The sequence below is a fragment of the Artibeus jamaicensis genome, unplaced genomic scaffold (genome assembly GCF_021234435.1).
Source record: "Artibeus jamaicensis isolate MK-2021 breed Jamaican fruit bat unplaced genomic scaffold, CSHL_Jam_final contig_729, whole genome shotgun sequence".
Lineage (NCBI taxonomy): Eukaryota > Metazoa > Chordata > Mammalia > Chiroptera > Phyllostomidae > Artibeus > Artibeus jamaicensis.
In genome coordinates this window covers 6,875,040-6,888,316 of record NW_026521939.1, presented here as the reverse complement: position 1 = coordinate 6,888,316, position 13,277 = coordinate 6,875,040, and the positions used below count along the sequence as shown (strand labels likewise).

The window sequence follows — 13,277 nt, the reverse complement described above, 5'->3', positions numbered from 1 at the left end:
TTTGTGTTTTTATGAGTTTTGTTTTGGAAAGATGCTACCCTCCTTCATTCCAGACCTTTTAAGGGCTGCTTCCCGACCAGGCCTGGGCTGTGACTGACTGGTGTGGACAGGGCAGTCTTGGCCTCTGTGCACAACCAAATGAGTCAGCCTGGTGGCCCAGTCCTCACACACAGGGGCTTCAGTGGCTGCGCAAGGCTGCCATTCCAGCTCCGCGTTGGGATCAGGATAAGGACTCTTGCACCCTAGGCCCATTTGCCCTGTGCAGAGGGCAAGGAGAGAACGTCCACCAGTTTCCCAAAACCCATGTTCCAGGCAGTCACTCCGCCAGCTTGTACCACACAGGATCCAGGAATTTCCCCAAAGGTTCATTCATTTGGTGCTGACTTCAGAGCTCAGTTGAGCATGGCTGTCAACAAGCCTCTCAGCATTTTGGTACCTGATTTTTTTAAATGCGTACTAGTCTTCCCATCCAGTTCATCAACAATAAATAAAACTGTCACATGCCTATCTGGAAAACAGATAGCTAACTGGGCAGCAGGAGTTGTACTCTGGGGCTTTGTGAACCATATATTTGATTACTTAGTTTCATATTTGAAGGTGTGGCTAGTGGGTGTTCTCTCCCTAGACTGTATCAGTGTTTCAGTAGAACTGCACGGCTGTTAATTCCTGAGACTTGGAAGGGTGTCAGGCACATTTCCTAATTCAGTTTCAAGCCAGAGGACAGTGTAGATGTGGGAGGTGCCTGGAAGACGTGAAACCTGACTTGCGGACTCACAGTCCTGTCTTGACATCTGTGTTTACTGGGGGCCTTGGATGGTCTTCCCAAGCTTTCGGCCTTTCCTTGTGGAAATTATGAGTATAGAAAATATAGTTCATGTAACAACTTTTTTTAAAAGTATATTTTATTGATTATGCTCTTACAGTTGTCCCAATTTTTCCTCCTTTGCAGTCCTCTACTCAGTACCCCCTTCCCTCCAGCATTCCCTGCCTTAGTTCATGTCCATGGGTCGTACATCTAAGTTCTTTGGCTTCTCCATTTTCTTTACTGTTCTTAACATCACTCTGTCTATTTTGTACCTACCATTTATGCTTCTTATTCCCTGTATCTTTCCCCCCATTCTCCTACCTCCCCCTCCCTGTTGATAACCCTCTGTGTGGTCTCTATTTCGGTGGCTCTGTTCTTGTTCTAGTTATTTGCTTAGTTTGTTTTTGTTTTCATCTTTTAGATTCAATTGTTGATAGTTGAGTTTGTTGTCATTTTAATGTTCATAGTTTTTATCTTCTTTTTCTTAGATAAGTTCCTTTAACATTTCATATAATAAGGGCTTGGTGATGATAAACTCCTTTAGCTTCACCTTGTCTGGGAAACACTTTATCTGCCCTTCAATTCTAAATGAAAGCTTTGCTGGTAGAGTAATTGTGTTGTAGGTCCTTGCTTTTCAATACTTTGAATACTTCTAGCTAGTCCCTTCTTGCCTGCAGAGTTTCTTTTGAGAAATCAGCTGACAGTTTTATGGGAACTCCTTTGTAGATGACTCTTTCCTTTTCTCTTGCTGCTTTTAAGATTCTCTCTTTATCTTTAACCTTTGGCATTTTAATTATGATGTGTCTTGGTGTGGGTCTCTTTGAGTCCAACTTATTTGGAACTCTCTGTGCTTCCTGGATATGTATGTCTGTTTTCTTCATCAAATTAGGGAAGTTTTCTTTCATTATTTTTTCAAATAAGTTTTCAACTTCTTACTCTTCCTCTTCTCCTGGCACCCCTATTATTTGGATATTGGAACATTTAAAGTTCTCCCAGAGGTTCTTAAGCCTCTCCTCATTTTTTCGAATTCTTGTTTCTTCATTCTGTTCCCGTTGAATGTTTATTTCTTCCTTTAGTTCCAATTATTGATCGAGTCCTGGTTTCCTTCCCCTCACTGTTGGTTCCCTGTGGTCTTTCCTTTACTTCACTTAGTGTAGCCTTCATTTCTTCCCTTATACTTCTGCCACACTCAGTGAGTTCTCTGAGCATCCTGATTACCATGTTTTGAACTCTGCATCTGATAGGTTGGTTTTCTTCATTTCATTAGGTCTTTTTTTTGAGATTTTGTTGTGTTCTTTCTTTTGAGCCATACTTCTCTGTCTCCTCAATTTGGCGGCCTCCCTGTGTTTGTTTCTCTGTATTAGGTAGAGCTGCTTTGACTCCCTGTCTTGGCACACCTGCTATGTTGTATGGGGCCTTAGGTAACCGCCAGAGTATGGCAATGCCCTTCACCACTTTGTGGCTCTGGCCATAGGGGAAGGTTCGGAGAGGGGACTATGCTGTGGCCAGGCTTCTGGAAGCTTGCTTGGCACTCACCCTGTTTGCAGTTACTTCACCCACTTCCCATTTGTGACTGGCACCCCTCTGGCTGTTGCCCTGGTAGTGGGTTTGCATACACTCTAGGACCATGTGGGCCCTTTAAATGGGCTCTACTAAGAGACTAGCAATTTCTTCCCTATCCCAAACCCCATTTGTTTTTACAGCTAGAAGTTATGAGGCTTAATTTTCCCAGCACTGGAACCACAGGCTGTGCAGTCTGGCCTGGGGCTGGGATGGCTTCCTCCCAGGCGTTCCTCCCAGTTTTTATCCACCACACGTGAATGGGAGATTCCACCCTTCCCACCAGTCGCCGCCACCGCTACCTCACCACCACCATTCGCCATTGCCACACCACTGCATCCTCTCTGCCCTGGCTTCCCATCTCCGCCTCTCCTACCCATTTAGATGAATATGGCTTCTGTAAATTGTTGGTTGTTGGACTTGCATACGGTTCCATATTTTCTGGCTGTTCTAAGTATTTTTTGTTTTGAGGTTAGTTGTGATCCTTCTTATGGTTGTGAGAGGAGGCTAAGTGCATCTACCTATGCCTCCATCTTGACCAGAAGTGCACAACTTTTTTTTAAGTGAGAATACATTATTATTCTTGAGTTTGCAAGATATAGAAATTCAGCTCAGATTGGCTTAAGCAAAAAGGATGATCATTGTTTCTGTAACTGGGAGGCTAGGCAGGGCAGGACCCAGGTGCAGCAATGACCATTGGCAGTGCCAGACTCATATCCTGCCAATTTACCAGCAAGTGGAGGAGGATCTACTTCTTCCCACTGGCTGCAGCTGAAGTCTGGGGCGTGATGGTTGTTAGGGGTGAATCTGGCTTGCCCTCCCCCCGGAGAGGAATATTCTATGCTGACTGGCCAGGGCTGGGTCACATGTTCACCTACAGTGACTCCCTCAGTAAAAAAGAGGTGTGTTCATCAGAAGAAGGGGGCATAGATGCTGGACCAGCACAAACAGTAGCTCCTCCCATAGCAAACCACAGTATTTCAGTGTCCTCATCCCTTTAGGGCCATCTTTTCCCTTCCTGTTTTAAAGTGGATATGTGGCTTTCTCCTCCAAATTATGCATTCTTAGCAAGCTTCTTACATTGTCTCTGGATCTAGGGGCTTATTGACAGCCTAGTCGTAACAGACAGGCACAGGTGACTCCTTCGTGAAGAGATGCTGACACCAGTTCCCCCCCGCCTACCCCGCCATCCCCATGTTAGTGGTGAAATCTTTACTAAAAAAAATAGGAGTAAAAAGACATGTGGTCACAAGTCACAATTTTGCCATGACCTGATTTGAATGTGGCATTAACATGTTTTTTTTCTACAAATGCAGCACCCCAAATTCACACCTCCTCCACATTTAAGTCCAGACGAGGAAGTTGTGTGAAATGAATGTGCACCCCTGGACCCTTCACTCCCATCCCCGGTTTGCAAAGAAATTTGCTCCACCTCAATGTGATGGGCAACTCATTCTGAAACCAAGAAAATCACAGGGCCCCTAAGTTTTCAGAAACTGAACACTAAAAGGAAGACGGAGGGGTGCCCTAGTCCCTGCAGCCAGAGGAGTGTTCACTCCGTGTGCGTTCGTGTCTTAGCTTGCTCTGCAGTCTGAAAGGGCAGTCATGGCTATTTGCATTCACTTAGAGCAGTGACTTAGTAAACATGCCTGAGACAAGAGAAAGAATCGTTTGAACTTCTTTGAAAAATAGGATTTAGCTTCTGATTTTTTTGCCTATGGAAAGGTAGGCATCAATTTCATGGCCTAACCTTCAAAACTTACTCTTGTCTTGGAATCTCAGCAAGGACACGGAGTGCAGGTGACAACACTGACTTTGAACCTTCCAGGTCAGCCGGGAGTTGAGGGATGCCTGAGAGCTTGAGGCCCCAAGAGTGTGTGTGTGTGTGTGTGTGTGTGTGTGTGTGTGTGTGTGTGTGTGTGTGTGTTGAAGTCTCTACTAACATGGAATGGAGGCTGGCCTCATTTCTGGCTCCTCTTGTAAAGTTAGAGTAAACCCCAGGCCCAGCAGTTTTTCATTTAGGGTGAGCCAGGGACTAGCTATCAGGAATTTAGGGTCTAAATCCCAGACCTGCAGGTCTGCTCCTGAGCAGCTGTGTGACCCTGGGCAAGTCATTGCCTTTCCTCTGCCTCTCCACTGAGAGGGGCTTCATAATGCCCAGCGCTTAGGGTGTCAGAAATAGAACCGTATTGCCTCAGCATTTAGCACAGGACACATGAGCACTGAATAGAAACCATGGCCAAGATGAAGAGTAGAGTAAGGAGTTTGGAAGCAGTACTTGAGCTTAGCTGGGGGGACTTCATGCTTTAGCACCCCAGCAAGTTCCTGGAGGGTCTGTTTCTCTGTTAATTTCTATAAGGAATAGAGAGGTGGCTGTGTGTGTGTGTGTGTGTGTGTGTGTGTGTGTGTGTGTGTTTGTGTTTGTGTCTGGAGGGAGGAGAAGGATGTGTAGGTTGGGCTACTGTTGTAAAGACTTGTGGGAGTGCCCACTTTTCAAATGGGCTTAACTAGTATAAGGAGAAGGATTGGAGGTTAGTTTAGACAAACCCTCTGAAAAGCAACTTCCCAGAAAAATATTCTGAATTTGACCTTGTGCTATTCAGTAAAAGATAATAAAAAACAAAGAAAGGGACACCCTAAATACTCCTTACTTACACACACTGTTGTTGCTAGGTCCCATTTGCCTCTTGAAATTCTGCTCCAAAGCCAGCCAGCAGAATGCACTTCCCGTGTATCCTTGGTAACCAGCAAGGGCATCTTTCTTCTTCTTCCCTTAATCTTTTTTTTAAAGCCTTCTTATTCTTCCCTTTCCCTCTTTTTATTGTCTGTCCTCGCTGTGATTGCTGGAATGTAGAACACTGAGGGCAACTGAGAAAATCCTGGAATTTGTGAAGTCAAAGACTGTTGGGAGGTCATGCCTGCCATTTCCCTGAAAAGGACTTCATTTACCAAATATTAATCAGATTAGAATGCACATCATCCTAAGCAAGTTGATGAATTATTGCTGTTATTAAAAAAATCAAAGTGTCAGAGTATTGGGGAAGCTCATGGCTTTGGCCAGAGTTGTCACAGAGAGGCAGAAATTGACATCCGTGTGTATTCAGGCTGATGCGCAACCATCACCATCATGCAGCCCCAGAACTCTTCACCCTCCCAAAGTGGAACTCTGTCCCCATTAAACAACTCCCCCTTCTCCCTCCCCCAGGCCCCTGGCAACCACCATTTCACTTTCTGACAACTCCAGGTGCCTCGTAAATGGAGTTATATAGTATTTCTCCTTTCCTGACTGACTTCTTTCACTCAGCATAATGTCCTTGGGGTTCGTGCAGGTTGTAGCAAATGGCAGAATTTCCTTCCTTTTTAAGGCTGAACAACATTCTGTTTTTTGGATAGACTACATTTTGCTTATCCATTCATTTGTCAAGGGACACTTGAGTTGCTTTCACCTTTTGGCTGTTGTGAATAATGTTGTTACAAATGTGGGTGCGTAAATCCTCTTCTTCTCCGGAGGCTTTTGTGGAAACGATATTGTGGAAGTGATAGAGGCCAAGGGGGGCCTGGCAGAGCCCTCCCAGCATCGCAGTCTCACCAGCAAGTTCCTTCACTCCCAAAGGCTCAAGCCTCTAGTGGTATAAATGGGGTCACTCTCTGGAATAGGTTGCTGGAGCCTTCAAGATTATGAGCCATGGTGCCTGGCATAGAAACTAATACCAAACAAATGCTCATTTATACAACTCAGCCCGTTGGGCAGTGCTGGAAGAAAAGCCCATAGCAGCTGGGTGGGGGGCAGCAGAAGCCTACCTCCTCTAAAAATATATATATATATATATCCCTCCATGCCTCAGTTTCCCCTTCAGAGATTATGTTAGATCTGTATTGTCCCGGCTGCGGGGTATGGAGATTTTTTGAGGTTGGGCAGAGTGGACCTTAAAGACCATGATGAGAGGATTCTAGTTGAGTGATGAGCTCCAGGGGAGCCTCAAGTTCAGGGGTGCCGGGTCTTTCACACCTCCCTCCCATTCCTAAATTTCTCTTTCTCAATGCACACAACTGTCCTGGGTGCCTTTTTATTTATGTATCATGTATATTATTTTCACAGTTGCTTTCTATTTGTATTGATTTTATACTTACAGTACTATTTCTGGTTAATAAAAAATTTTAAAAAGCAAAAATTGTATAAAGAGCACCCACTTACCCTTCACCCAGTTTCACCTTATACTCCATTCAACATATTATACCCCATTTGCTTTATTATTTGCATTTTCTCTGTCTCCTTACACACACACTCATACAAACACACACATGTGCACCCTCACAACATTTTTTTCATCTGCCTCTTCCCGCCTAAATCCTTCAGTGTACATTTGCTGAGGTTAGGGTATTCTCTTCCACGACCATAGTGCAGTTATCAGCTTCATAATAGTTTTGTGCCGTCCATGTTCCAGTCCATCCGTTGGCCCATTAATAATGTTCTTTATAGTGTATTTCCTCCCTCTAGTACAGAATTCAGTCTGGGGTCAGGTAGTGTCTTTAATCATCGTGTCCCTGTAGCTTCCTCTACTCGGGAACATTGCCACAGCCTTTCTTTCTCTTTTACAACACTGACATTTTTTAAAGACTACAGGACCTCTCCCCCCTTTGTTTTAATAAAATGTTCCTCATTCTGTCTTTGGTGTTTCTCTGTGATTAGATTAAGGTTATGTGTTCACTGGAATATGGCATAGGTGGCATCATGTCTTTCTTGGGGTGTTACATCTGGATGTCTCTTTGTCCCTCATGGGTGATGTTAATTTTGGTCACTTGGTTAAGGTATTGCCCAGGTTCTCCACCATGTAGTTACTTTATTTTTTCTTTGCAACTAATCAGCAGTCCATGGGTCATACTCTGAATATGCAGATAGCCTGTGGCTCATTAAAATTCCCCCTTAGACTTGGCATTCGCTGATGCTTGTTGCCTGATGCAGTCTTTACCAGGATGGTGGCAGAATGTTGACTCTCCAACATCAGCACTCTCTCCATGTTTAAAAGTCAGCCTTCAGCATTCCATTATAAACAAGATTCTTCTTTTCTCCACATTTATTTGTTTATCTGTCTACTTGTTCTTGGCATGGACTCATGGATTTCAGTTTTTTAGTGGTTTATATTTCATTACTGTATTTAATTAATTTTCTGCTCAAATTGTTCCAGATTTAGCCATTGGGAATCCTTTCAAGCTGGCTGCTTAGTCCTTGTGATAAACCCCTGCCATTTTTTCAAGCTGTCCTTACACTTTCTGGCATAACAAAGTATTCCAGGTTCATCTTGTATCTGCTCTGCCCATCTCTGAGATTAAGCATTTCTCCGAAAAGCTCTGGTTCCTCTCAATGAGCAATGGTATTAGAAGCCAAGATCTGGGCACTACATGTGCTCATTGCCACTGGCTTGTCTGGCTTTTTGGCCCTTTCAAGGGACAGAGCTAGGAAACATATGCCTGTCCATGCACAAAGCACACATATACATACATACAACTGTTATACGTTCGTATACATATGCATTTTAGAAATCATAAGTTTATACCAGTGCCTCCAGTTCTGATAATTCCCAGAGGCTTGTTTCCTGCCTTTCTCCATTTCAGATTTCTATCTCTTCTTCCACAGTGAGAACTCTTACTCCCAACATCGACTGATCTACTTTTCTCAATCCTTTAAAAACATCTAAAAAGTTTCAGAACTATTTATTTTTCAACAGAAAGAGTTCAGAATTATTTGTAATACCCACCCCAGCCCCAGTCTTTCACCTGTCCCTAGGCTGAGGGCTTAGAGTTAAGTATCACATTCCTAAACTACTTGGATTAGTCTTTCCTTTCTTTTCCCCTTCTGGGTAGGTATGATATTCATTTGAAATAAATGTGCATTTGTAAAAACTTTTCCATTTTAGGTCTTTCCCTTTCTATTCTTACTGATTCTGTTTGTTTTTTTTTAATGTATGGAATATTAACAAACTCAAAACTATGTTGAAAGGTGTGTTTAGAGATGTCCGTCACTCCCTTATTCCTTTCATCCATTTTCTCCACCTATTGTATATAAGTGATTTGATTGTTTCCTGGAATAGCCTTCCTATGTTTCTTTTTGTAAAAAGAAGTATATGTGTGTATGTTTTCTCATTTTCCCTTCTTCTTATACACAGAATAACACACTATATATGGTGTTTGGCAGTGCGATCTCTTTACTGAGCAATAACTCCGGAACTCACTCTGTATCAGTTCACGGGGTTCTTCCTCATTTCTTCCTACAGCTGCACTGTGTGTACCATAGTTTATTCAGCTAATCTTTCTGCTTGGATATTTAGGTAGTTTCCAGTATTTTGCAATTACAGATAATACTTCAGTGAATACCCTTGTGCGTGTGCATTTTATTGTTGCTGGAGGTGTATCTTCCAGATAAATTCCTGCAAGTGGGATCGCTGGGTTGAAGGGTATAGTAGTGATTTAGTTTCCTTTTTTTTTCTTTAACTTTAAAAAATGTTTTTTTATTTAGAAAGTTTTCTTTTAAAATGTATTTAAGTAAAAAAGTGAGTTCAAATAAAATGATTAAGTAAATAACAAATAGTATAGACAACACATGGCAGAACTGTAAAGGCAGGCATGTGACTAAAGTTGGAGCAGAACTGGGCTAGGTTATTGTTGCAGTCCCTTCAGACTCCCAAATAGAAACCTGTGTGGTCAGGGGCTCATGATCTAATAACTGAAGTTCAGATGGAGCCCCCTGGAAATTTATCATCAGGGCATGAGTCCTAAGTGGCCATCAGTGGAAATCTGAGTTCACATAAGCCCACTGATCTGCTTTCCCCAGTGGGGGAACATGGCATGTGCACCCTGGGAGGGAAGCAGGCATGATATCAAGGTGGCAGGGGTGGCAGGGGTTGCAGGGGTAGAAAGGCCATACACGAACATGCTAGATGTTCTGGTGCTGTACAAAGGGGGGTTTACTTTGACCTTGAATCACCAGGATAAGTCAAATCCTCTTTTAAAGATGCCTACAGAATGTTTTTTAGAGCAATGAGAATCTGGTGAGACCCTCTCCCCAAAAACTTATTACCCACCCCTCTCATGCCCATGTAACCTTTTGCATACAGGGAGTTGGCAGATCCTAGGTAAGAATCACTACTTTTAAGAGTTGTTTGGATAAAATTCTTAACAAGAAGCTAGGAAGAAACTGTTTTGGCATTGGAAGCACTGTTCTGTATTCATCTAGAAGAGTAATCTAAGTGGAATAGCTCACTCCACAGCTATGCTGGCTGGGTCAGGAGTATATGGGAGGGGTGGGGCTACTGCTGTGAGAACCGGGGTGACCCAGTCAAGCTTTGGACACCTCGTTCTGTATGGAGAGGCCCTTGTGGGCCTGGTTCTGCACTGGATGTGATGTGAGAGGTGGGAGAGGGAGCAGTTCTGGGTTTCCATTATCTCATGTACAGTATCCAGGACCAAGTCAGTGATTTTCAGGTAGTTTCGTGTGAAGTTCCAGAGTTTCACAAAGGAGCTTTAGAAGCCTCGATGGAGCGCATGAGGGAACCCATGGTTTGGAGAGGTTCGGGACCCACCCACTCTTCATCTAGAACAGCTCTGCTCTCATCAGCTTACTGTGCTGGTGTGCCATGGGAAACTGTCATTAAAAATTTACATCTAGCTGTTTACAAATGTTGATGAGCACTGAACTGCACTATCTCTAACCTCTCCCTCCTGTGCTCCAGAATTTTGGTAGTGTCCAGGGAGATTAAAAACTGAAAGGGGCCATCCAGATCACAGCATGCTTATTCTCCTGGCTGAGGCTCTAGGGCTTGGCTCCGGAACTTGGGGGAGAGGTGCTTGGAGCTGAGTTCCTGCCATGACAGCCAGGCCAGGAGGAAGGGGAGCTTGTAGTAGGGCAGGAGACAGGTCAAAGATCACAGGGCAGAAACCAGAGTGGGAGGCTGGTGCTGTAGTCTAGCTTGGTAGTGTTCGGATGTCCTTGTCGGCACACCCTATCAGTAATCACAAACAAACAAATAAATACGTAATTTATGCATGCATCTCCCAAATATAAATACATTTATTATAAATTATACATTTGACATTACTGAGCTAATGTTACCCACATTATAAAAACCAACAAAATAGCCCCAGCTGGTATGGCTCAGTGGATTGAGCAGGGGCCTGTGAACCAAAGGGTCACTGTTCGATCCCTAATCAGGGAACATGCCTGGGTTGCAGGCCAGGTCCCCAGCAGGGGGCAGGTGAGAGGCAACTACACATTGATATTTCTCCCCCTCTCTCTCCTTCCCTTCCCCTCTCTCTAAAAGTAAGTAAATAACCTTTTTTAAAAAAACAACAAGATAGATTTTTTAAGATGAAAATAATTATGAGTACCATGTGTTAACCAATTACAGATGAAACTGGACAGCATTATGCTAAGTGAAATAAGCCAGGCACTAAAAGACAAGTACTATATGATCTCACCTATAAGTGGGACCTAATCAACAAAACAAACAAGCAAGCAAACCATAACCAGAGACATTGAAATTAAGAACAAACTGACAGTAACCAGAGGGGAGGGGGGAGGGGGTAAAGGGGCAAAGGTCATCAAGGAACATGTATAAGGACACATGGAGAAACCAAAGTGGGGTAGGACTGAGGGTGGGAAGTGGAGGGCAGTGGATCAGGGGAAGGGGGGGGGGAAATGGAGACAACTACACTTGAATAACAATAAAAAAAAAAGATGAGAATAAGTAAAAATAAAACAGGTACTGCCTAGTGGATCATTTTTATCCACTGAGATATCTCTGTACCTCACTGTGGAAAAGCCTGGGGTAGCTGGGGGCACCCTAAGGGGGTCAGTGGAGGTACAGACGCAGGGACAAGAAAGATTGATGGTTCCCAGATAGCAGTCTGCACCACCTCCTGCTCGTTGACAAATCCATGTGCTACTTGAACTACTGTTTACTCAGTGGCTCTGTATGAATCCACTCATATTTTTTCCCTTAAAAATTTAGCCTTATCCTGAGCAGTAACATTCTCAAACGAGCAGGTTTTCTGTGCAGTTAGAATTTTCTTCTAATGCACATGAAAATAAATACAAAACTATGCAAAGAAAATATCTGTCCACAAATCACTTAAAAATCATGTCAGGCTCCACCTGTGTAGTGGGGGACAGCCCTGTGAGAGACTTCAGTCAATGGCATATGACTCCAGAACACAGTGCAGGGAGAGAAAGGGCTGGTGAGAGCAAGGCCTCCCCCCGTTCCCTGCCGAGGTCAAGGCCCACGTGGACATGTGGGAGGTGCTCTCCTCCACCCCACAGGATAGTCACAAATGCAGTCACGCTTAGCAGCTTCCTAGTAGGGTGGCAGGGTTGTCCGTGATTTCCCCCTGTGAGAACACTTCGCACAACTTAGACACAGGCTGGGCAGGGCTGTGGGTCACTTCAATATGTGTTGCCGCTGGCAGAACCTCCTTCCTTGGGCTAGGCCAATCATCCACTTGTCCATTCCAGAGATATTTATTGAGCACTTACCATGTGCCAGGCACTGGGCTAGACACTGGAGTTCTAGTGGCAAACAAAATAGCTAAGGCAACCACTCTTAGGAAGCCCACAGTTTACTAGGGAAAGGCAAGCAGGCAACAAGCAAACCAATAAACAGAAAATATAAAATCCAGGTAGTTATAAATGCTGTAAAGTGAACTCAAGGGTGGGGAGGGGACAAATCTATTCAGAATAGTTTCAAATAATTTATGTAGTTACTCCCCCATCAAGGAAATAGAACATAACTCCCCCTTCCTTAAGTGTGGGCTGTGCTTAGTGACTTGCTTCCAAAGAGTATAAAATGAAAGGAGAAAACTTCCTTTCCAATGGAGAAACCTGAGCAACATAACACTTGGCCAAGTGGTACAGATTGACATTGGCAGTCATGAGTCATGTTGATACCCTGTACCCTTGATATGATGTGATGAGAAGGGCACTTCCCCTCTGTGGTCTTCCTCCCAGAAACCTATAACCCCAATCTAATTATCAGAAAAACATCAGACAAACCCAGATTGAGGGACATTCTACAGATTTCCTGACCAGTTCTTCTCAAACTATAAGGTCATCAAAAGCAAGGAAAATCTGAGAAACTGTCACAGCCAAGAGGAACCTAAGGAAACATGATAATTAGATGTGATACAGTTTCCTAGATGGCATCCTAGAACAAGAAAAGGGGGTATTAGGTGGAAACTAAAGAAACCTGAATGAAGTATGTAGTTTAATTAATAACTTGAAGAGGTAAAGGAAACACAGGTGGAGTGGTCTTCAAGAGGTCTCTGAGGTGGTGACATCTGAGCCTTGAGTGATAGGATTGAGTCATGCCTGGGTAGGGAGGACCTGGGGTGAGGCATGCCAGGAAAAGGGGGCAGCTGCATAAGGACTCTGGGGCAGAAACATGCTTGGGCTGGTCAAAGAAGAGTGAGAAAAGCTCAGCACAGCTAGAGCGGTGCTGGGTGGAGAGGGCCAGGGGTTGAGGTCAGAGGTGGACGGGAGCCAGGCCGTGCAGGGCCTTGACACCACGGAGGTGTTTGGACTTCATGCTGAATGCGGTGGGAAGGCAGTGGTGGAATTTTGAAGAGAAGGGTGACACGAACTAATTTCTGCTTCAAATCACTTGGGTCTGTGCAGAGATCAAACTAAGCAAGCAACAAAGGAAGCCGTGGGCGAGTGGGGGCCCTTGTGTGCGTCCAGGGAAAGACAATGGCAGGGTCGTGTCGGAACCCCGATATGCTCCCATTTTTCCAGAAACAAATGCAGGTTCACATTTTAATATCTTGTTTTCCCCCATTTTTTCTCCCAGAGATGGAGGAAATAAACTCTGTGTTCCAAGAAATAAGTGTTTAGAGGTCTATATCCACGTGTGAAGGAATCTGTAGC

At 44.1% G+C, this 13,277-nt stretch overlaps 1 protein-coding gene across 4 annotated transcripts in view; it reads left to right on the top strand.

Annotated features, from left to right (window-relative positions):
* Window positions 1-13,277, top strand: part of CLEC16A (C-type lectin domain containing 16A) — a 219,307-nt gene that overhangs the window by 61,690 nt on the left and 144,340 nt on the right. The gene's annotated exons all lie outside the window — the stretch shown is intronic.